We start from the raw sequence: 23,916 nt of genomic DNA, 5'->3' as shown, positions 1-23,916 counted from the left end.
TGCACAGCAGAGAGATAGGGGAGGTGAGCTTTGAGGGCTTTGCTAGAGAGGATCATGAGGAGGGAAGAAGGAAGAAGAAGCTGCCAGAGAATAAAGGAAGAACGTGTGTGATGGAGAGGAGAGAGGAAGAGGACAGCAGCCATGGTTAAGGGAGAGGAGAGCCTGGTCCTGAGGGCTGTCCAAGGGGAACAAAGAGCAGCCAAGATGCTACACAGTCAGTAAGAGCAGCTCTCAGGCGAGCAGAGATCAGCAGAGACCCCAGACCAACAAGCTACGCAAGCCAAGCTCAGCCTCCACCCAAACTCCCTCTCAATATCCCGTGTCCTCCATGGGTCTGGCCTCAGCGTGTGTCCTGCGTCAGCACATGTGTCTGTCTCAGCTGACATCACTCTGCCCATCAGCCCGAGGCCAAGGAAACATCGAGAAACTACACAGCCCTCCAGAAGGGTTTTTGCTGTGGTTCTATGAAGTCCCAACAAATGCAGCTCAACTACAGAATGCAAGGCAGACCAATGCATGTTTGTCCTTAGTGCAGAACCCTTCATCACGTGTCCTTTCACATTCGTGCTTTAGCAGAACATCCTTTTACCTGCATCTGCCTCAGTGAAACATTCCTTCACACATCTGCCTTAGCCTTTCACCTGTGTCCACTTCAGGGAACCACTCCTTCAGGTGTAGAATTTCTTAAGATTAGCAAACTGCATACTGAACATTCAGAACAAAACAAGGTGTGTGGTCAGCATGTCCTTGAGCCAAGTCCCTTCTCCTTGTCAGTGACGGCAGGCGTGTTACAGCAACAATATGAAATGGCTGGTAGGCATGGAACAAAATGGCAAAGGTATTCTGGGGGATGTCACACCGTACCAGCCAGCAGCTCAGCTGAATTTTTAAGTTTTGATGTTACAAGTGAATATACTTGACCTTCAAACGCTGAGAGAGCCCATTATAATATGAACTATATAAACTAGGCCAAGACCGCCTCTAGGGCAAAGGCCCTCAGCCTGTGGGTCGTGACCCACACAGGGTCTCCTATCAGACAGTTTACACTACAATAAAGATTCATTACAGTAGCAAATTTACAGTTGTGAAGTAGCGACAAAATAATTTTGTAGTTGGGGTCACCACAGCTTGAGGAACTGTTCTAAAGGGTTGAGGCCATAGGAAGGTTGAGAAACACTGCTCTAGGAATTTATGTTTTCTTTCTCTTTCATATTTTTCAGACAGAATCTCAAACTGTAGCTGAGATTGGCTTGGCTTGGAACACGTGTGTAGTTCATGCTGGCATCAGACTTATGGCAATTCTCCTGCTTCAGCCTCCTACTCAGGAGCCTACCAGGGTGAGATCACAACCACGGGTAATGGGATTGCTGTTCTTGGTTGTCAACTTGAGTGTACCTGGAATTAACTAATGCCAAATGGCTTGACGCCCTGTGAGGGGGATCTCTCTCTCTCTCTCTCTCTCTCTCTCTCTCTCTCTCTCTCTCTCTCTCCTTCCTTCTTTCTGTTTTCCTCTCTTCAACCCCCTCCTCTTGGTCCTCCTCCTCTTCTTTGTTTTTTTTGAGACAGGGTTTCCCTGTGTAGCTCTGGCTGTCCTGGAATTCATTTTGTAGACCAGGCTGGCCTTTAACTCAGAGATCCACCTGCCTCTACCTCCTGGATGCTGAGGCTAAAGGCATGAGCACCATTGGATTTTTTTTTTCTTAATTAAATTTTCTGAAGCAAGAAGACCTACTTGTAATCCAAATCTTGGAGATCAGAAGATAAATCTTTAATTCAGATCTTTTGAGATGGAAAGGTCCATCTCTAATCTGGACCACACCTTCTTTTTTCTTTTTATTTTTTTTCATCTTTATTAACTTGAGTATTTCTTATTTACATTTCGATTGTTATTCCCCTTCCCAATTTCCAGGCCAACATCCCTCAACCCTCTCCCCTCCCCTTCAATTTGGGTGTTCCCCTCCCCATCCTTCGCCCATTAGCGCCCTCTCCCCAACAATCATGTTCACTGGGGGTTCAGTCTTGGCAGGACCAAGGGTTTCCCCTTCCGCTGGTGCTCTTACTAGGCTATTCATTGCTACGTATGCAGTTGGAGTCCAGGGTCAGTCCATGTATAGTCTTTGGGTAGTGGCTTAGTCCCTGGAAGCTCTGGTTGGTTGGAATTGTTGTTCATATGGGGTCTTAACCCCCTTCAAACTCTTCCAGTCCTTTCTCTGATTACTTCAATGGGGGCCCCGTTCTCAGTTCAGTGGTTTAATGATGGCATTCGGCTACGTATTTGCCGTATTCTGGCTGTGTCTCTCAGGAGAGATCTACATCCACTTCCTGTCGGCTTGCACTTCTTTGCTTCATCCATCTTATCTAATATCTGTATAGGTATGGGCCACATGTGGGGCAGGCTCAGAATCGGTATTCCTTCTGCCTCTGTTCTAAACTTTGCCTCCCTATTCCCTGCCAAGGGTATTCTTGTTCCCCTTTTAAAGAAGGAGTGAAGCATCTGCATTTTGGTCATCCTTCTTGATTTTCATGTGTTCTGTGCATCTAGGATAATTCAAGCATTTGGGCTAATATCCACTTATCAATGAGTGCATACCATGTGTGTTTTTCTGTGATTGGGTTATCTCACTCAGGATGATATTTTCCAGTTCCATCCATTTGCCTACGAATTTCATAAAGTCATTGGTTTTGATAGCTGAGTAATATTCCATTGTGTAGATGTACCACATTTTCTGTATCCATTCCTCTGTGGAAGGGCATCTGGGTTCTTTCCAGCTTCTGGCTATTATAAATAAGGCTGCTATGAACATAGTGGAGCATGTGTCTTTGTTATATGTTGGGGCATCTTTTGGGTATATGCCCAAGAGAGGTATAGCTGGATCCTCAGGTAGTTCAATGTGCAATTTTCTGAGGGACCTCCAGACTGATTTCCAGAATGGTTGTACCAGTCTGCAATCCCACCAACAATGGAGGAGTGTTCCTCTTTCTCTACATCCTCACCAGCATTTGCTGTCACCTGAGTTTTTGATCTTAGCCATTCTGACTGGTGTGAGGTGAAATCTCAGGGTTGTTTTGATTTGCATTTCCCTTGTGACTAAAGATTTTGAGCATTTCTTTCGGTGTTTCTCAGCCATTCGGCATTCCTCAGCTATGAATTCTTTGTTTAGCTCTGAACCCCATTTTATAAATAGTGTTATTTGTCTCCCTGAGGTCTAACTTCTTGAGTTCTTTGTATATTTTGGATATAAGCCCTCTATCTGTTGTAGGATTGGCAAAGATCTTTACCCAATCTGTAGGTTGTTGTTTGGACCACACCTTCTGCCGGCTCATATCAAGGACATGGAAGAAGGAAGTTTGCTTTATTAATTCGCCTACTTCTTCAGGAGTACTGCATGTACTGAAGACCAGCTGAAATATCCAGCCTTATGGACAAAACTGATGGGGTCCCGGAGTTGCCCCATAAACCACACAAACTCTGACCTCACTTAGACAGGGATGGTTTATTGAATGCCCACCCTAAGACTGATCATCAGAGACGTAGCTGAGAATTTGTCAGGCTAGGACTCAGGACATTTTTCTATGTCAGTTTATAAAGACTAAAATGTGAGCTCATAGGCAGGTGCTGGAAGGGCTGTCTGGTTGTCAGCCCTGACTCAAGCCATTTTAGACAACAAAGGTTCATACTGACTTTTTATCTGTTTAAAGATTTATTTATTTATATATAAGTACACTGTAGCTGTCTGCAGACACACCAGAAGAGGGCATCAGGTCTCATTACAGATGGCTGTGAGCCACCACGTGGTTGCTGGGATTTGAACTCAGGACCTCCGGAAGAGCAGTCAGTGCTCTTAACCATGGATCCGTCACTGCAGCCCTCATATTGACCTTTAATTTTTTTGGTCCTACATGAAGCTTATAATTATGAAATTTAAGATTAAGAAACCTCACAACATAAAGAACTTCCTTCCAGTGGTTCAGGAATGGGTGGGTGGGGGAGCACCCTCGAGGAGGCTGGGGAAGGGGGTGGAATGCAGGGTTATTGTAGGGGAAACTGGAAAGGGGTTAACATTTCAAATCCAAATAAACAAAATAACCAATAAAAAAAAACATACACAAGTTATGTGATCATTCCTGACCCTGCTCTGAGTTAAATTATTTTCAGACAACCATGACAGGCAGACATATTACAGCAAGAATATGAACTATCTGGCAGGCATGGAACAAAATGGCTACAGCTATGCTAGGGGGATTGGCTTCAACAGGGGTAACTACTGCATTTTGGACCTTCCATTCCTTGTTTAATTAGCTGTACCACAGCCTATAAACCATTCTAATAAATTTTCTTTCTCTATATACAGTCATTCTAGGAGGGATGATTGGTTATGCATTGTTAAATGCAATGCTGATCACGAAACCCCATCACTTCCACAGCAATATCCAAGTGTAAGTAAGTTACTGAACAATTGAACAGAAATTAAAATTTACTGCATTCATTGCGTGTGTCAGCAGGCATAGGGAACACCTGGCTGCTTACATCTCTTGGTCTCTATAGAGTAGTGGGAGAACTGAGATCCACTGAGGAGGTCTCTTAAGCGAAGACCAAACTCCTTGCAGTGACACTGGATTCCAGGCTTGTTGTCCTGTTTAGGCCTCACTGTGGTCTATGTACACTCTATGCATTCTCCCCATGCAGGTTCACATGGACTGAACTCAGAAAGGTAGGGTTGGCAGAAAGATGCATGGTTAAATAGCCCACCAGGTTCACATTGTATCAGCTTGATTTAATCTAAGGACAAAGAAGTGGAGTTTCTCTGATGGCTTTCTTCTAAACCCTTGAAAGGATCACTGGGGTTTGACCTCAGTACTTCATACTTCTTGCTGGGTCAGCGAAACTCAAGGAAGCTTGAGATTGCCATAGGCACAGTATTATGCTAGATATACTGAGTAGATGATACTAAGATGTTCAGATGGTCATACCCATTTGCATGAGTTCTTAATGTGCACCTGGGGAAAGAGAGATCAAGGTCTTCAGAATAGGAAGATCATTTCCAGTTCTTTTCTACAATTCCAGTCTTAAGACTGGTAGGGAGAGAATGGTAGATAATCAGGAATTCATAGATGATGCTTTGAAGGAAGTGTGGGTTTCTGTGCTGGTTTAGACAGGGTCTCAAGTATCACATGTTGCCCTCTTCCTAGCTGGCCAGGTTCACTTTGAGCTCAGATAAACCTGCTTCTACTTTCCAGTAGACAGTCTTACAAGAGTGGCCTCCAGGGACTGTGAGGACAGCATTAGCCTTTGACAGTTGAGGTGTGTAACCCACAACTATAGTTTTAGCCACTTTGTTCCATGTCTACCAGCTATTTCAGATTGTTGCTGTCTATGCCTGACAATCACGAACACAGAAAAATAACCTGATAGAGAGCAAGGACATGGTGATCACATCCTTTCCTGTTCTGTATGTTCTGGATGAGGCTTGTTAAAATTCCAATATTGCAGAAAGCTGTATATAGGACCCATCACATTAAGCATCACTGTGCACTGTTCTATCTAAAATGGCCTAATCAGAACTGACCACCAGATCACACTTCCTGCAATCCTCATATGAGAAGCTTGAGCTTTTTGTTTTGACTTTTTTCTTTCTTTCTTATTTTTTGCTGTGTAAGTTGAGAGGAAGATATTTGGGGCCATGGATCTGCCCCCAAAATCTGGGGTATGGATCTGATCAATCAGTATTGGTGTGTGCACTCAATACAGTATCCATTTTTTTACTGTGACAGATGCTTTTGTGTTTGTGGGGAAGCCCATGACTCAGAGCACAAGTGCTGGGTCCATGCTCTATCCACGTAGTGATGTGTATAGCCTCGTCCTACACCTTTATCTGCACCCCCTATATCTCTTGACTATTTTATTTTTCTGATAGAAGCTCAGCTTCTGATAGAAGGCCTGTCAGCAGTGCTCCTTTGGCGACATTGGCGCAGAGATGAGAACCCAACAAGCAGCATGAGGTTCCCTTCATTGGTGGCTCCAATATTGCACTTTTCTCTGCCAACTGGTCTCCACACTGTTCCTAGCACCATAAAGACTTCAACTCTTTCAACTAAGGAATTTTCTGGCAATTGTCAATTGCTAAGCACATGACTTCATGAGTGTTCCCCTAACACACACCCATGTTGTAACCTACCATGCAGACTATTTCTTGATGTGATATAAAGCACCTATACATAATGAGACAGGAGAACTTTTGACTGCATATTCAAGCTGGTATGAAATCTCAGGAAGTTTTAATGGCTAACATTGGTGAATGAGGACAATTTGAGTTAGTGAGACATTTTGGGGCAAGATATGGAAGGAAACATTCATTTAGATGCATAAGAATTACTAAGGTTTTTATAATCAAGCCTTGAGGAAAATTTGGCTTTGGAAGCAGGAGATGCTCAGTGGCTCTGCCCCAGGAAAGTCTCCTGGAAAGGGCACCTCTGCTTATGCTCAGTACAGGGAGAACATTAGCAGGGAGGCCAAGTCTGCTCCCCGTGACATCAGCTGTCCCTTCTTGGACATTCTATTGTCTCCTGGAGAGTTCTGGCATCCTCTGTGATGTCACCAGTGTTGTAGTGACAACCAGTGCCCTACTTTCTCTCAGTCTGAGTCTGGCGGTTACAAGCTAAGACATGTTTTCCTGTCTTCGCAAGCGTTTTGGGAGGGGGAACGTCGATTCTGGAGAGACTAAAGTGAAGGAGTCTAGCCTTTCGTCTCAAAGTAATGATGGACAGAGACAGCACTTCTGGGGAATGTGGAGTAAGTTCTGGGCAGTGTATTTTGAGCTTCCTGCCAGGGTGGCTGCAGGCTTAAGCTGACCTTTCTAGCAATGGGCCACAGCAACTGGAGCATCTGAAAAGAAATTGAATTTCCATGAATATCACAATTCCTGAAAGTCAGGATTTCAGAACTTTAGTTTCCCCATCCCCACTGGGAGGATATGGTAAGGCCAATGCTATTATTCTGTGAACTTCTGGTCTTTACTTTTACAGTGCATTTGTTATGTTACATTGATATAAAAACACCATCAGGAGTCATGGAGGGTCCACCTTTTCTGAGTTTAGACAGGGCAGCAATGTACTTCACTATCATTGCTTCTTTAAATACAGTGGATATCTGACAGTAGGAACAGGGGGAGAATTGTGCTCCAGGCAATAACCTTATGTTCTTAGACCTCCTCTGATTTCTTCTAACTGGCAGGGTCATTGTTTGCTTTATATATTAGAGGTTGTGTGTTACACACATTTTTCTAAAATACCAAAACTGTTTGGAACATGTGGACCAAGATTCAGCCTGTAACCTATTGGAACTTTTCGGGCATTTGGTATTTCAAATAGGGGAACTGATAAGTCTGTTGACCATGTCCTCCATGGAAATGTGTTTTTAATCCAAAGTTGTTGGCCTAGAGTATCAGGGTAGGACATCTAAGTGTCTCCAATCACTCAAGTCTTGTGGATGGTGAATTTATCATCTGAGTTCTGAACCCACAGGGGTGAGGGTCCTGAAACCAAGCTGTACCCGGTTCAGCTGATGATAATCCTGGAGAAGCCATCTCCGTGGTCCATATAAGCACCTGATGTCCGGAATAGGGAACACCTGGCTTCTTACATCTCTTGGTCTCTATAGAGTAGTGGGAGAACTGAGATCCACTGAGGAGGCCTCTTAAGCATAGACCAATCGCCTAGCAGTGACACTGGGTTCCAGGCTTGTTCTCCTGTTTAGGCCTAACTGTGGTCTATGTACACTCTATGCATTCTCCCCATGCAGGTTCACTTGTGTTCTTCTACCTACAGACTCTAGGAGAGAAACATCTTCCACTGAAACTGCCCTAAGCGAGAAGCAGGCCAAGAAGGAAAAGGAGAGGCTGATTAAAGAGCTGCAGCTCATTACCGAGGAGAGAAATGACCTGAGAGATCGCCTGAGGTTTCTGACAGAGAGATCCATGAAGAACAGGTATGAATCGCTCCAAATGCTCTTGTTTCATTCCTGGGTCTGCAAGGTCACCTTCATCTTATCCTATTAAGGTTTTGGTGCTAGAAAGCTGTGCCTCCCTAACCACCCTGTGCTAAACCTCACCTCCCATATAGAGGAGATTCAGAACCTTGACCCTTCCTGAGGATTGAGATGGAAATTGGACTCATCTGCTTCCATTTATTGAAAAGCAGATCTTGTGGTCTGAATGAAGAATTCGGGATAAAGTCAGGGAGAGTGAGTGCCCAGTGTGCATTTGCAAAGCCCTTGACAGATGGTGGCTTTGCAAGATTGTAATTGCAGTGAGTTTATGGTGAGTCTCTGTACTTGCTAGGCAGGGGACTGAGTGCTGGAAGATCCAGGCAGCAGCCTGAGGGGCCTGGTCCCAAACTGTTCATCTCAATGCTTGACTAGAAGGTCTAAGGCTCAGGCCTGTTTGTTATTGTCTGTGTGTCTTGCCCTCTGAGACAGCAATGGTGGATGCATTTCTCCTGGTTTTCACAGTACTCTCTGTTTCCATATTTCTCTTTCTCTTTCTCTGACTCTGTTTTTACATTTCTCTTTTTTGTAGGTATTTCTCAGTCTGTGAGTCTGTGTGTGCATACATCCAAATGCATATGGACAACTTTTATATGTTTATATTTCCCTCCACACTTGGAATCTAGGGGTCTATGTCTTGGCCTGAGTATTTACCTGTAACACATTCATGGTGATGTGAATGCTTTGTTCTAGGAGCCCCACTGTCAACAGCACAGTTCTTTGACTATGTGGCCACGATTGTCTGTTTATTTGTATTCCTTGTGCAGAGTATAATTTTGTGTTGATATAAGGTCTGTTATCAAAACAGGAGAAAAGAAATCACAGGTTTCTGGCTGTGTTGGGTGGGGGAGCATGGAGAGGTGTGGCCTAGGCTCTTGATAGCTCAACTGGCTTGACTGCAGATTTCCTCTTGATTGAACAAAGGGAGCCAGGGAGCCCTCCATCTGGATGCTGAGATTCTGGTGTCCTGGACGCAGAAAAACACGTTTCTGAAGCTGAAGAAGATCCAATATGTAGAATTCAGAAGGTGTCCTTCCAGGGCTGGGGTAGTACAGGACCCACCCTGAGCTCATATATTCCTAAATGCTGATGTTCATTGTATTCTATCATTTGGGGCCAGGCCACACTTCAGGCCAAATCCATATTATGAAGACCTGGAGAGAATGGAGGAGGCGGTCATGTCAATTCTGCACAACTTAGAGATGGAGAACACTGAGATCCATGAGAACAACCATAAGCTGAAGAAGGAGATTACCTTCTCTAGGTAAGTCCTGGTCAGAAAGGCTATTACCTGTGGAATGATCATTTCTGACTTTCTTTGTTCTGGATTGGACGGTCTTCAGTTCTGGTTCTATCTCTTGTGCTGTTTACACATCAGTGTGCCAGGGTCATTAGGACTCAGTTTTCAGTTCCATAAAAGACTGTTACTCATCCCAGGATTGTCTAGGCATCTTCAGAAGGCTCTAGATAGAACAGCACTGATTGAAGTCAGCAGGTTATTAGGCTGACCTGGACCTATGGTGTCATACCAGGTTTTACAAAACCCAGTGTGTGGACCACATGGTTAGCATGAGCTTCTCTTGGTTCTACTGACCTCCTTTGAGGGTGTTGGCCCACTACTAATTGATGTTGGCCCCATGCATTGGGCTTTCATGGATAGTTGTAGATCCATGTTCTTTTTGAGAGATGCGGACACTAATTGGTGCTCGGGCCAAACAAACAATTTATTCTTCCCGGAATTTACTCTTTGTGGTTTGTGCAGCAGCCTTATATGTATCGAAATGAATTCTATTAAGTCTTCATGGGTATCTGGGTCCTGGTGGAGTTAGTGGCACTCGGGAATGGGAATGGGAGAAAGGGGCAGCATGATCTTACTATGCAGACTGTATTTTCAGAAACCTGCTCAGCCAGCTCCTGATGGAGAACACATGTATGAAGAAGTTGGTCCCACTGAAGCAGGAGAGCAAGGAGGTACATCTTGATTGTGCACTGAACCAGAAATATTTGGTTGACTTCAACAAGAAAGATAAAGACCAGCAACGTCCAGACCCAGCATCATCTGGTAGGGATGAGCAGCTGTGTTAGCTTAAAAATATCTGATAAATTTTGCCAATTTGATACATCTTTGCTCTCTCCTACCACCTTTTAATTTACACTCACAACCAGCCAACCACCTCATGTAATGGAATTGTTCATTGCTCTGCCTATGCACAAGTATTCTGGGAAGCCAACCACTTTTCAGAAACTGAATTATTTTGCAAGTATATTTGTCTGCTCTTTTTGAAGCTGCAGTATAGAAATGGTGACAGATTAATAACATACCTCATTATTGCATATCCATGTGATAGATTGGATGCTCTGTAGAGTTTTGAACAAGTTCTTGGTTCTTTGACAAATGACACTCTATGGTCATGTGACTTCTTGTGTAGGAAGCACCTTTTCGGGATAAGAACAAAGTGCAAATGTCAAATTAGAACTTGTCATTGGTTTTAACCTTGGTGACATATGGACATCTCCTTTCTTCCTGCAACCCAATGAGGTCCCTTCCATTGCCCTGTTCTTGGTTTGCACTGGTATAAGTCTGGGTCCCATATTGGCAACCCACATTACTTTGAGGCTCTCTGGAGATTTTGCCCTTCCCAAAGAGTTAGCAACAATGATATCAGTTAAAAGGTCCATGTTGACTGTCCAATAGAACTGAGGTGGTAGAAGGCAGCCTTCCGACAGCTGCCTTGCATTTCCCCACCAAATCAGTGTCTGAATAACTGCCTTCCTCTCCCAGGTCTCAGAAAGTGCAAGAGAGCTGGAATTGGACACACCCAAGTAAGAGAGCTTCCTGAAGAATAAGTTGCTTTCTCAGGAGTCCCTGATGACAAACATCCTGAATGGTAACAAATTTTTTGGATGAGTATTCTTCCTCAGAGTTAATTTGTCATTTCTTAGAGACCCTAAATTTATATATCACTAAGCCAGCCTGACTGATTGAGGTCTTACTTTCTTCTCAGAAAACAGCACCTGAGAGACAACTTGGGGGACGGCCTTTCATTATGTGTGCAAGAGGAGAAACAGCAATACATCTGTGCTTCTAAATGTTCCTTAAGAATGTGCTGTTTAGAAATATTTTTGTTATGATTTTAATTGAAATTTTCTTTTTGTTGTTTCATATTTGTATGTTCTTGTTACTGTTTTTATCTTTTCAAATATTTTTAAATATTTTAATTTATTTGTTTTAATCCTGTTTTGTTGTAAAAATGAATTCCTTATGAATAAAAATTGAATTCTATCTCTTGACTCTTAAGACCATCATTCTTGCTTTTTCCTTGCTCACTCTCACCCTCTCAAGAGGTAGCGAAAGTGCTTTGGCGGTTTGTATGGCCGTGGCTCGGGCTTTCCGGACCGAGCGGCCCTGCGGAAGATCTCTGGAAACTCCTTCCCCTTCCTTGCCCCTAATCCGTACCCGGCGAACCTCTGGAAGCGCGCAGCAGACTTGGTTCTCACCCTGGCGGACTACTTTTAAGGGGTGTGGCAGGAGGTTTTGGACTAGATGAGTTTCCACCGAAATGTCAGAGAAGTCAGGCCAGAGCACAAAAGCAAAGGATGGGAAGAAGTACGCAACACTCAGTTTGTTTAATACTTACAAAGGAAAGTCCTTGGAAACACAGAAGACTACAGTTACAGCTCGACATGGGTTACAAAGTCTTGGAAAAGTTGGTATTTCACGGGGGATGCCCCCACCTGCTAACCTGCCAAGTCTTAAAGCAGAAAACAAAGGCAATGATCCTAATGTGAATATTGTGCCTAAAGATGGTACAGGATGGGCATCAAAACAAGAGCAGCACGAAGAAGAAAAAGCACCAGAAGTGTCACCAGCAGAGCCCAAACCTGGGGTTGCAGCTCCCCCAGAAGTAGCACCTGCTCCCAAATCATGGGCCAGTAACAAGCAAGGTGGGCAAGGAAGTGGAATCCAAGTGAATAGTCAATTTCAGCAGGAATTTCCCAGTCTGCAGGCAGCTGGAGATCAGGAGAAAAAAGAAAAGGAAGCAAGTGATGAAAACTATGGACCTGGACCCAGTTTACGCCCACCAAATGTTGCTTGCTGGAGAGATGGTGGTAAGTCTGCTTGGTCACCTTCCTCTGATCAGGATTAAAAGCAACTTGCCCAGGATGAAAGCACGGCTATAACATCAGAACAAAATGACATTCTCAAAGTGGTGGAGAAGAGGATAGCGTGTGGTCCTCCACTGGCCAAACTGCATGGACAGCAGCCTGCCCTTGCTTCTCAGTATAGAGCTAAGATGCCTCCATATATGTTTCAGCAGTACCCAAGGATGGCCTATCCTCCTCTACATGGTCCCATGAGGTTCCCCCCTTCTCTATCGGAAACAAGCAAAGGCCTTCGAGGACGAGGTCGTCCTCCTTCTTGGGCTTCTGAACCTGCACGCCCATCCATCCGTAGTGCATCAGAGTTGAAGGAGCTGGATAAATCCGATAACTAGATGCTGAAGCTGGTGAAGGCCGGGCAGGCGCCCAGATGAAAGTAGCCTACACAGAGCAGCTGAATTTCAGTGACGCCGACGAGCAAGGCAGTACCAGTCCTAAGGGAAACAGCGGTGAGGATCAAACTTCAAAACACCTGAAAGCACAGAAAACCGAGAAGAAGGAGATGAAGCTTCCAGCACTGAGTCTTCTTCTCAGACACCTGCTCAGCCTCCAGTCACAAAAAGTCCTTATGGGAAGGGCCCGCCATTTAGTCAGGAGCGGACCTCATCCTCACACTTGCCACCGCCTCCCAAGTTGCTTGCACAGCAGCATCCCCCACCTCCAGATCGACAAATGCCTGGAAGACAGGGCCCCTCTCCTTCAAAGCCTCCAGTCCCTGATACCGATGAAATATGGAAGCAAAGACGAAAACAACAGTCTGAAATATCTGCAGCAGTGGAGCGTGCTCGTAAACGCCGTGAGGAGGAAGAGCGGAGGATGGAGGAACAGAGGAAGGCAGCGTGTGCAGAGAAATTGAAGCAACTGGATGAGAAGCTTGGGATCATAGAAAAGCAACCCTCCCCAGAGGAACTTAGAGAAAGGGAGAGAGAGAAGGAGCGGGAGCGGGAGAAAGAACTTGAAAAAGAGAAAGAACAGGAACGGGAGAGGGAGCGGGAGCTTGAGAAAGAGCAGGAAAAGCAAAGAGAAATGGAGAGGGCGAGACAGCAAGAGAAAGAGTTAGAACAACAGAGGGAAAAGGAGCAGGAACTACAAAGGCTGAAAGAACAAGAGAAGGAGGGCGAGTTGAAGGAAAAGGAAAGAGAGGAAAAAGTTGAACCCCAAGAACCTAATGTAGAGCCTGCAACAGAAAACCAAGGAAGTGAAAACAACTGTAAGAAAGAAGAACAACCAGTTTTCACTAGACAGGACAGCAATCGAAGTGAAAAGGAGACCACACAAGTGGTACAGGAAACAGAACCTGAGTCAGGGTCTCAACCCCGACCTGCTGTATTATCTGGCTATTTCAAACAGTTTCAGAAATCATTGCCACCACGATTTCAGCGGCAGCAGGAGCAAATGAAACAGCAACAGTGGCAGCAGCAGCAACAGCAGCAGCAACAACAACAACAACAAGGCGTACTTCCACAGACTGTGCCTTCACAGCCGTCTAATGGTTCAGTCCCTCCTCCACCACACAGACCCCTTTATCAGCCAATGCAGCCCCACCCCCAACATCTGGCTTCTATGGGTTTTGACCCAAGGTGGCTCATGATGCAGCCCTATATGGATCCACGAATGATATCAGGAAGGCCTGCTATGGACATCCCACCCATACATCCTGGAATGATTCCTCCTAAGCCGTTAATCAGAAGAGACCAGATGGAAGGGTCACCTAACACCTCTGAATCGTTTGAGCACATGGCTCGATCTGCGAGAGATCATGGAATTTCTCTTTCTGAGCCTCGAGTGATGTGGGGGTCAGACCCCTATCATGCTGAGCCTCAGCGGGCAGCTGCTTCCAAGTCTACTGAAGAAACTGGGGATGCAAGGCCTGAAACTGCAGTGGACCATGAGCATATGACTGCTACTTATCCTGTAGAACAGAGTCAGTTAGAAACCCACTCAAAAACAGATGGTGCTAGAGACTCAGCTGAAACAGAAGGACAAAAGTGTTTAAGCAGATCTGTGGAAGATGTAAGACCTCACCATGTTGATACAAACAGTCAGTCTGCTTGTTTTGATGTAATCGATCAAAAGAGCCTACCTACTCCTACAGACGAGCGGATCTCTGCACTGGAAAGTCAACCTGCCCGAAAAAGAAGTGTTTCCCACGGCTCTAACCATGCTCAGAATGCAGAGGAACAAAGAAACGAGCCATCTGTCAGCATACCTAAGGTCACCAGCAGATGTACTGATTCCAAAGAAACCGTAGAAAAGCCAGAGGAGAAGCCAAGAAAAGATGGCTTTCTGCGATCTTCTGAAGGACCTAAACCAGAGAAAGTCTATAAATCTAAATCAGAAACTCGGTGGGGTCCAAGACCAAGCTCTAACAGAAGAGAGGACGGTAATGACAGGCCTGTGAGAAGGTCGGGTCCCATTAAAAAACCTGTACTTAGAGATATGAAAGAGGAGCGGGAACAGAGGAAGGAGAAAGAAGGTGAAAAGATTGAAAAGGTCACTGAAAAAGTTGTTAAAGCAGAAAAAACAGAAAAGAAAGATCTTCCTCTTCCTCTACCACCTCCAGTTCCAGTTCAGCCCCAGTCATTGGTTTCACCACCAGTACAGCCAGAACCAGAGAAACTACCCTCAACAGAAACGTCAGCTTTGACTCAGAAGCCATCTCAGGATGAGAAACCTTTGGAACCTGTTGTCAGTGTCCAGGTAGAACCTATATTTAAAACTACAAACCAACAAACTGTTGCAGCACCAACAGTCAAAGAAGAGAAGCCACCTGAGAAAGTCATCAACAAAGATGTTGGAGTAGAAAGACCTCGCCCAGACTCTAGAGTGGCAGTGAAAAAGGAGCCGCCTTTACCTGCTAGGCCCTATTGGAAGGAGGCCAGAGATAGAGATTGGTTTCCAGACCAAGGGTACCGAGGCAGGGGCAGAGGAGAGTATTACTCCAGAGGTCGGAGCTACAGAGGCTCTTACGGAGGGCGTGGCAGAGGTGGTAGAGGGCACACCCGAGATTACCCTCAGTATAGGGACAGTAAGCCAAGAGCAGAGCATGTGCCTTCCGGACCTCCCAGACAAAGAGAAGAGAGCGAGACACGCAGTGAGTGTTCTGATTTTGAAGTTGTTCCCAAAAGAAGGCGACAGAGGGGCTCAGAGACCGACACAGACAGTGAAGTTCATGAGAGTGCAAGTGACAAGGATAGTTTAAGCAAAGGGAGACTTCCCCTAAGAGAGGAACGGTCCGAAAACAAAAAACCTGTCAAGCCACAGCCGTCTTTTAAGCCTGAAAACCATGTCCGAATAGATAATAGGCAATTAGAGAAACCTTACATAAGAGATGAGGAGAAGTCTAAACCAGGTTTCCTTCCAAAAGGGGAGCCTACAAGGCGTGGCAGAGGAGGAACATTCAGACGAGGTGGGAGGGATCCTGGAGGCCGGCCATCCCGCCCTGCTACCTTAAGAAGACCGTCGGCTTATCGGGACAATCAGTGGAACCCAAGGCAGGCAGAACCTCCTAAACCTGAGGATGGAGAGCCACCAAGAAGACACGAGCAGTTTATGCCCATACCTGCAGATAAACGACCTCCAAAATTTGAGCGAAAATTTGACCCAGCTAGAGAGAGGCCCCGAAGGCAGCGTCCTACCCGACCACCAAGGCAAGATAAGCCACCTAGATTTAGACGGCTGAGAGAGAGAGAGAGGCTGCTTCAAAGACAAATGAGGTGTTGGTACCCACAAATGGCACAGTTAATAATGTTGTTCAAGAACCAGTTAATCCACCTGTGGACATTTCGGGAAATAAGACACCAGATTTGTCTAACCAGAACTCTTCGGGTCAGGCAAATGAAGAATGGGAAACAGCCTCTGAAAGCCGTGATTTTAATGAGAGAAGAGAGAGGGACGAGAAAAAAAATGCTGATATGAGTTCACAAGCAGTTGTAAAGACTGGAGAAAGTGTTTTGCCTCCAAAAAGGGAAATAGCAAAGAGAAGTTTTTCTAGTCAGAGACCTGGAGTTGATCGCCAGAATCGTCGTGGCAACAATGGTCCACCCAAATCAGGAAGGAATTTCTCAGGTCCTAGGAATGAAAGAAGAAATGGCCCACCATCAAAAAGTGGGAAGAGAGGGCCATTTGATGAGCAGTCCTCAGGCACAGCTGGTGTTGACCCTGTCAGTGGTAACTCTGCACATCACCAAGAAGGGGTGCCTAACGGTGCAGGACAAAAGAATTCCAAGGATGCTACTGGGAAAAAGAGAGAAGATACCAAACCCGTCCCTAAAAAACCAAAAGAGAAAGTAGATACTCTCTCACAGTTTGATCTAAACAATTATGCAAGTGTTGTTATCATTGATGATCATCCTGAAGTAACTGTAGTTGAAGACCCCCAGTCAAATTTGAATGATGATGGCTTTACTGAAGTTGTATCTAAAAAACAGCAAAAGCGGCTACAGGATGAGGAACGCCGAAAGAAGGAAGAGCAAGTTGTACAGGTATGGAGCAAAAAAAAATATAGGTGAAAAAGGAAGAAGTCAGACTTCTAAGCTTCCTCCAAGGTTTGCCAAAAAACAAGCTACTGGGACTCAGCAAGTTCAGGCCCCACCCTCTGTACCACTTCCAGTCTCTTCCTCAGCTCCAGCCTTAACATCCCTGGCACCTGCAGTTCCTGCATCCACCCCAGCTCCAGTTCCTGTGCTGGCATCAGCCACAGCTCTAGTTCCAGTGTCAACCCCAGCTCCGGTTCTGACTTCATGCCCAGCTCCAGTTCCAACCTCAGCCTCAGCTCCTGTTCCAGCATCCACTTCATCTCCAGTCACAGCCTCTTCCTCATCCCAGCCGTCAGTCCCCGCTCCGACTCCTATCCTGGCCTCAGCCTCAACTACAGTCTCCATCCCTATTCTCGCCTCTGCTTCGATTCCTATCCTTGCTTCAGCCCTAGCACCAGCTTCAGTTTCTTCTCCACCCCCAGTGGTCTCAGCTACAGCCGTGCCATCTATTTCAACACCAGCTGCCCCAGCCTCGGCCCCAACAGCCTCAGTGCCACTTGCCCCAGCCTCAGCTGCATCCACTGCCCCAACCCCGGCCTCAATGGTACAGACGCAGACACAGAACCACAAACCAGTCCAGAGTCCACTTCCACCTTCAACACCATCTTCAAAGCAGCCACCACCTTCGATTAGATTACCTTCAGCTCAGACATCTAATGGCACAGATTATGTAGCCACTGGGAAGTCCATGCAGACTTCACAGTCACACAGCTCTCTAACAGCTGAGTTATGGGATAACAAAGTAACTGCTCCAGCTGTGCTCAATGACATTTCTAAAAAATTAGGTCCTATTAGTCCACCACAGCCACCTTCAGTCAGTGCATGGAATAAGCCCTTAACATCATTTGGATCAGCAACATCATCAGAGGGAACAAGAAATGGTCAAGAGAGTGGTGTTGAAATTGGAATTGACACAATTCAGTTTGGTGCTCCAGCCTCAAATGGGAATGAAAATGAGGTGGTTCCTGTGCTTTCAGAGAAACCAACTGACAAAGTTCCTGAACCTAAAGAGCAGCGTCAGAAACAGCCTCGGGCAGGGCCCATTAAAGCTCAGAAGCTTCCAGACTTGAGTCTGGTAGAAAACAAAGAACATAAACCTGGTCCCATTGGAAAGGAACGATCATTAAAAATTAGAAAAGTGAAAGATGCCCAACAGGTTGAACCAGAAGGACAAGAGAAACCCGGCCCGGCTGCGGTCAGAAGCACAGACCCTGGAACAGCAAAGGAAACCAAAGCAGTCTCAGAAATGTCTGCTGAGATCGGAGCAATGATCTCGGTGTCCGCTCCAGAATATGGCACTGATGCAAAGGAGTCTGTAACAGACTACACTACACCTTCCTCTTCTCTGCCTAACACTGTGGCTACTAATAATGCAAAGATGGAGGATACTTTGGTTAATAATGTGCTCCTGCCCAGCAGCCTTCCCCTCCCTAAGAGGGAGGCCATGCAACAGAGCTCCAGCCTGACCTCAGTTCCTCCTCCTCCTTTCAGCCTCACCTTCAAGATGGAGTCTGCACGGAAGGCATGGGAAAATTCTCCAAATCTAAGGGAAAAGGGGTCCCCAGTCACTTCTACAGCACCTCCAACTGTGAGTGGCGTCAGCAGTAGTGCCAGTGGACCAAGCACTGCTAATTACAACTCATTTTCCAGTGCATCAATGCCTCAGAGCCCAGTTGCCTCGGTCACTCCTACAGCATCGCTATCGGGAGCTGGTACTTACACGACCTCTTCATTGAGTACAAAATCTACAACCACGTCGGACCCTCCTAATATTTGTAAAGTAAAACCCCAACAATTACAGACCAGCAGCTTGCCTTCTGCCAGTCCTTTTTCACAGTTAAGCTGTATGCCTTCCCTTATTGCACAGCAACAGCAGAGTCCACAAGTTTATGTGTCTCAGTCGGCAGCAGCTCAAATCCCAGCCTTCTATATGGATACAAGTCATTTATTCAATACCCAGCATGCACGATTGGCTCTGCCATCCCTGGCCCAGCAGCAGGGCTTCCAACCTGGTCTGTCGCAGCCAACATCCGTTCAGCAGATTCCAATCCCTATCTATGCCCCACTACAAGGGCAGCATCAAGCCCAGCTGAGTTTGGGGGCTGGGCCTGCTGTTTCCCAGGCTCAGGAATTATTCAGTTCTTCAATTCAACCATATAGGTCGCAGCCAGCCTTTATGCAAAGCAGCCTTTCCCAGCCTTCTGTGGTCCTCTCTGGTACAGCTCTCCACAACTTCCCAGCAGTCCAGCACCAGGAGCTTGCCAAGGCACAGTCAGGTCTTGCCTTTCAGCAGACTTCAAATACTCAGCCCATCCCTATACTGTATGAACATCAGCTGGGTCAGGCATCAGGACTAGGAAGTTCTCAGCTGATTGATACACATCTTCTTCAGGCAAGAGCAAATCTTACTCAAGCGTCAAATCTTTACTCTGGACAAGTACAGCAGCCTGGTCAGACAAATTTTTATAACACTGCCCAATCACCAAGTGCTCTCCAGCAGGTTACAGTACCATTACCAGCATCCCAGCTTTCCTTGACTAATTTTGGATCTACAGGACAGCCTCTGATTGCCTTGCCTCAGACACTTCAGCCCCAGTTACAGCACACAACCCCACAAGCACAGGCTCAGAGCTTGAGCCGTCCTGCCCAAGTAAGCCAGCCTTTCAGAGGGTTAATCCCTGCTGGAACGCAGCATGGCATGATGGCAACCACAGGAAAAATGTCTGAAATGGAACTCAAAGCCTTTGGGAGTGGCATTGATATCAAACCAGGAACACCACCAATTGGTGGTCGAAGCACCACGCCAACATCTAGTCCATTCAGGGCTACATCAACAAGTCCAAACAGCCAGTCTAGCAAAATGAACAGCATTGTTTATTAGAAACAGTTCCAGTCAGCCCCTGCCACAGTGAGAATGGCACAGCCGTTTCCTGCACAGTTTGCACCCCAGATTCTCTCTCAGCCTAACCTGGTCCCTCCATTGGTAAGAGCCCCACATACTAACACCTTCCCAGCGCCTGTACAGAGGCCACCAATGGCACTGGCCAGTCAGATGCCTCCTCCTCCGCTGACCACAGGCCTCATGAGCCATGCCCGTTTGCCACCTGTAGCCAGGGGCCCTTGTGGATCACTGTCTGGAGTCAGAGGCAATCAGGCCCAGGCTGCACTGAAGGCTGAACAAGATATGAAGAAGAGAGCTGTGGGAAGAGGACTCAGCCACAAGACATTTGGTCCTAGGTGTTGGCAAAGCAGAGAGCAGAGGTTCTTCAGTCCACGCAGCGGTTCTTCTCTGAGCAGCAACAGAGCAAACAGATAGGAGGCAAAGCCCAGAAAGTGGACAGTGATACAAGTAAACCTGAGACACTGAGTGACCCTCCTGGTACCTGTCAGGAAAAAGTAGAAGAAAAGCCACCCCCTGCACCCACCATAACCACCAAACCTGTTAGAACTGGACCAATCAAACCTCAGGCGATCAAAACCGAAGAAACAAAATCATAAAGGCTGTGGTTTATTGAGGGTGGGTGGGCAGGGAAAGTGAAGTCAAATAATGCCAGCAGCCACGGGGTGAAGTGATCTGTGACACTGTCCTGTGAGATACACAAGGGGCATAGAGCATTTTACACTGACAGCTGCTACACCGATTACAACAAGGCTCCACAGGCTCGCACCTCCCGAGTAACATTTGCATCTTCGGTTGGTTTATATACAAGTGTGCAAACAGTCTGTAAGTGCGCACAGTTTAATCTTAAGGAGCATGAAACACCAGAAGTAGGAGAAGAGTGATAACCACAGAGTAGCTCAGCTGGACACTGGGCAGTCCCATTGCCCCATCAGCTGTGGTTCTTTTGCTCCCTTGTGTTCTTTGGATATGTCTATGGCATTTCTAGGCTTGAAAGTAAAATGATGCTATCTGGTGCTGGATAGAGGAGCCTTATTTTTTATTATGGCAGCTTGCTATTTTTGTAACATGGTGATTTGGTTGAACACAATAAAGTACAGTAGTAACTGATCTCCCCTTCTTCCTGGATGAGTGAGCAGATGATTAAATGTTGGTGTCAGCATCCTTGAGCATATTCAGATGAGCTTCTGCTTCTGTTGAAAAGGATGCTGTGTTTGATTGTGGTCTGAAGCTTTGAAGCACTACTTGGCATCTCCTTCCTTGGAGGTCTCACTGTTTAAACGTAACAGATTTGATAGCTTGTTGGTAAGGTGAGGTCCAGCTTGTCTCCACTAGGTCATCTTCATGTGAATCCGGTGGTTATACGGTTTTGTTTTAGGGATATTTCATCTTTTTAATAACGGTTTTAGCTGACATTCATGGAGAGAATGAATCCTTAGAACTGTGCCACTAGTGAAAGGAAATCCTGTCTAGAGTATGTTTCTTTACAAAGCTGTGTCACACCATCCTTTGGGCCCTCTGCTGGAAAAGTAGAATCAAGTCTCAAATAATGCCTTTTAAATTGTATCCTCTAGTATTATAGATGTAGGACAGTACTGTATCATACCTCTGTGGATGTAAAATAGCTTATACCTGCTTTATGATACGTAGTAGTGACCGTGCTTAATCAGAGCTGTTTTTAATGATGTTGCTCAGAATGTTTTCTTTCCAGATGATGATTGAGAAGCTAATTAAAAAAAAAATGGTGCCAGGTACCACAAGAGTAACAGAACTATGCTGTTTTCTGGGGTTTTGTTTTTTTACTTTTTTTTTTTAATGGAGTGTGCTGGATGTCTCTACAGTTTTGTTCAGATGACTGCAGAACCTGGAAAAGCTGTTGCTGCTGTTGATGCATAACACACTGCTATTATTGGTCTTTTTATATAAATATAAATATATATATATACAGATATATAATTTGAATTTTTTGAAACTTTAGCTGTGCTGTCAACTTTGGAAAAAAGTATCCCCGTTTACTGTGTTGAGTTGGCACTGTACAGAAATTAACAGCCATATTGGTCTAGAAATGTTGAACTTAAGTTTTTTCCATTTGTACAGGGGTAACGCACTGTATTAAATATGTAAGGTCTTATCTACATGGGTTTGATTACAAAAACTAATAAAGTATTCTCTAAATAAAAAAAAGTTTTGATCACAGTGTAAATAGAAAAATGAAACTAAAAATTATGAAGATCATTTATCTTTTCTGCTTGATAATATTTAGCTTATATTATGACTATTGATTTTAAATATTTTTCTGATAAAATATGACAATGTAGCAAAAATTTCTTTTTTGATATCCACTTAGTTTGTTAAAGTGAGTACCTCCTTTACATCAAAGAGAGAAGGAATAATTTTCCCATATTATTTCTGACTAGAATTTATAATGTCTAAACTGATTCTTTTAAATCTACTGTGATTGTATGTAGCAAGCTACAAATTTGCTTCTGATCCTGATGACTATTTGACTTCATTTTCTTTTTTTTTTTTAAAGATTTATTTATTTATTTTATGTACAGCACTCTGCCTGCATATGTGGCTGCAGGCCAGAAGAGGGCACCAGATCTCATTACAGATGGTTGTGAGCCACCATGTGGTTGCTGGGAATTGAACTCATGACCTCTGGAAGAGGAGTCAGTGCTCTTAACCACTGAGCCATCTCTCCAGCCCCTTGACTTCATTTTCTAAATGACAGTATAAAGTTCTCTTTTGGAATTTAATGTTTCCCCTTGCCATCAAACGAATGAATATTTTCTTCTGAGCCAACCTTTAAATAACTGTCAAAAGTTTAATGCTCTCCAATTGCTTTATCTATCTTAAAGAGAATAAGGATGTATATATCGGAGGGCTTGGAACAAGGATATGAAGGTAGGAATTGATATAATTATATTAAAACCTTAAAACTATGAGAAAAATTAAAGATAAGATATTCTCTTCATGAAAATGCACCATAGAGATACCTAAGTTTTTTTGCCATATGCCTTGAATTCTCTCCATTTTGTACAGAATACATAATATTTTCTCAAAGATCTTTGATTTCATCAAAGATAACTGGATGGTGTTGATTGCAGGATGACATTTAAACTCAAAGTTATTTAATAATAATAATAATAATAATAATAATAATAATAATAATAATAATAATATAAACAGTATACGCTATAATATAAGGTAATGTCATTGGTCAAATGGGACAGTGAACAGAAATAGTTGCAATGTTAAATTTAATTCATACAATTTTAAGATATAAATGAAGCAATTTTGTCTAAGAATAATATATTCTAATAAAACATATAAACATTCTTATCTTGTTACATTACATAGTTCAAGAGATAGTATAAACTCTTACAATCAATTGAAAATATTATTCAAATTCCTTATGTATTGCCAATACAAAAGTCCTTGAATAATTAAAGCAACTTTAAAAATAATCTAACAGAGTTTCCTGAGGGACTTATTTTTTCTTTTTCTTAAACTATTCACAAATTAACAATATTTGAAATGAATATGTTATTATGTAACTAAAATTTTCTGAACAATAATATCAATTTATAAATCATTACCAAAAAAAGTCCAGGGCCAGATGGCTTCAGTGCAGAATTCTACCAGATCTTCAAAGAAGACCTAATACCAACACTCCTCAAACCATTCCATACAATAGAAAAAGAAGGAACACTACCTAATTTATTTGATGCCATAATTACTCTGATACCTAAACCACACAGAGTCCCAACAAAGAAAGAGAACTTCAGACCAAATTTGCTTAAAAATATCGATGCAAAAATACTCAATAAAATTCTGGCAAACTGAATCCAAGAACACATTAAAATGATCATTCACCATGATCAAGTAGGCTTCATCCCAGGGATGCAAGGTTGGTTCAATATACAAAAATCCATTAAAGTAATCCACCATATAAACAAACTCAAAGAAGAAAAATCACATGATCATTTCATTCGATGTTGAAAGAGCATTTGACAAAATATGACACCCCTTCATGTTAAAAGTATTGAGAGATCAGGAGTTCAAATCCCATATCTAAACATATATAAAAGCAATATATAGCAAACCAGTACCCAATATTAAATTAAATGGAGAGATACTTGAACCAATCCCACTAAAATCAGGGACGAGACAAGCATGTCCACTCTCTCCACATATATTCAATATAGTACTTGAAGTTCTAGCAATAAGACAAATACAAGAGGTCAAGGGGATACAAATTGGGAAAGAAAAAT

The 23,916-nt window shown here is 44.2% G+C and overlaps 1 long non-coding RNA gene and 1 pseudogene across 1 annotated transcript; both read left to right on the top strand.

The window, feature by feature from the left end:
• Positions 1 to 9,940: 9,940 nt before the first annotated feature.
• LOC103690642 (uncharacterized) lies at positions 9,941 to 11,214 on the top strand. Its single transcript, XR_005498801.2, has 3 exons — positions 9,941 to 10,103; positions 10,824 to 10,929; positions 11,047 to 11,214. It is a non-coding gene; the product is annotated as an uncharacterized LOC103690642 (long non-coding RNA).
• Positions 11,215 to 11,361: 147 nt separating this feature from the next.
• LOC134483550 (protein PRRC2C-like) lies at positions 11,362 to 21,286 on the top strand (annotated as a pseudogene).
• The last annotated feature ends 2,630 nt before the right edge of the window (positions 21,287 to 23,916 follow it).

This window comes from Rattus norvegicus, chromosome 19 (assembly GCF_036323735.1).
Source record: "Rattus norvegicus strain BN/NHsdMcwi chromosome 19, GRCr8, whole genome shotgun sequence".
Classification (NCBI taxonomy): domain Eukaryota; kingdom Metazoa; phylum Chordata; class Mammalia; order Rodentia; family Muridae; genus Rattus; species Rattus norvegicus.
Note: the sequence above shows the minus strand (reverse complement) of the source record. Positions and strands in the feature narration are given on the sequence as shown.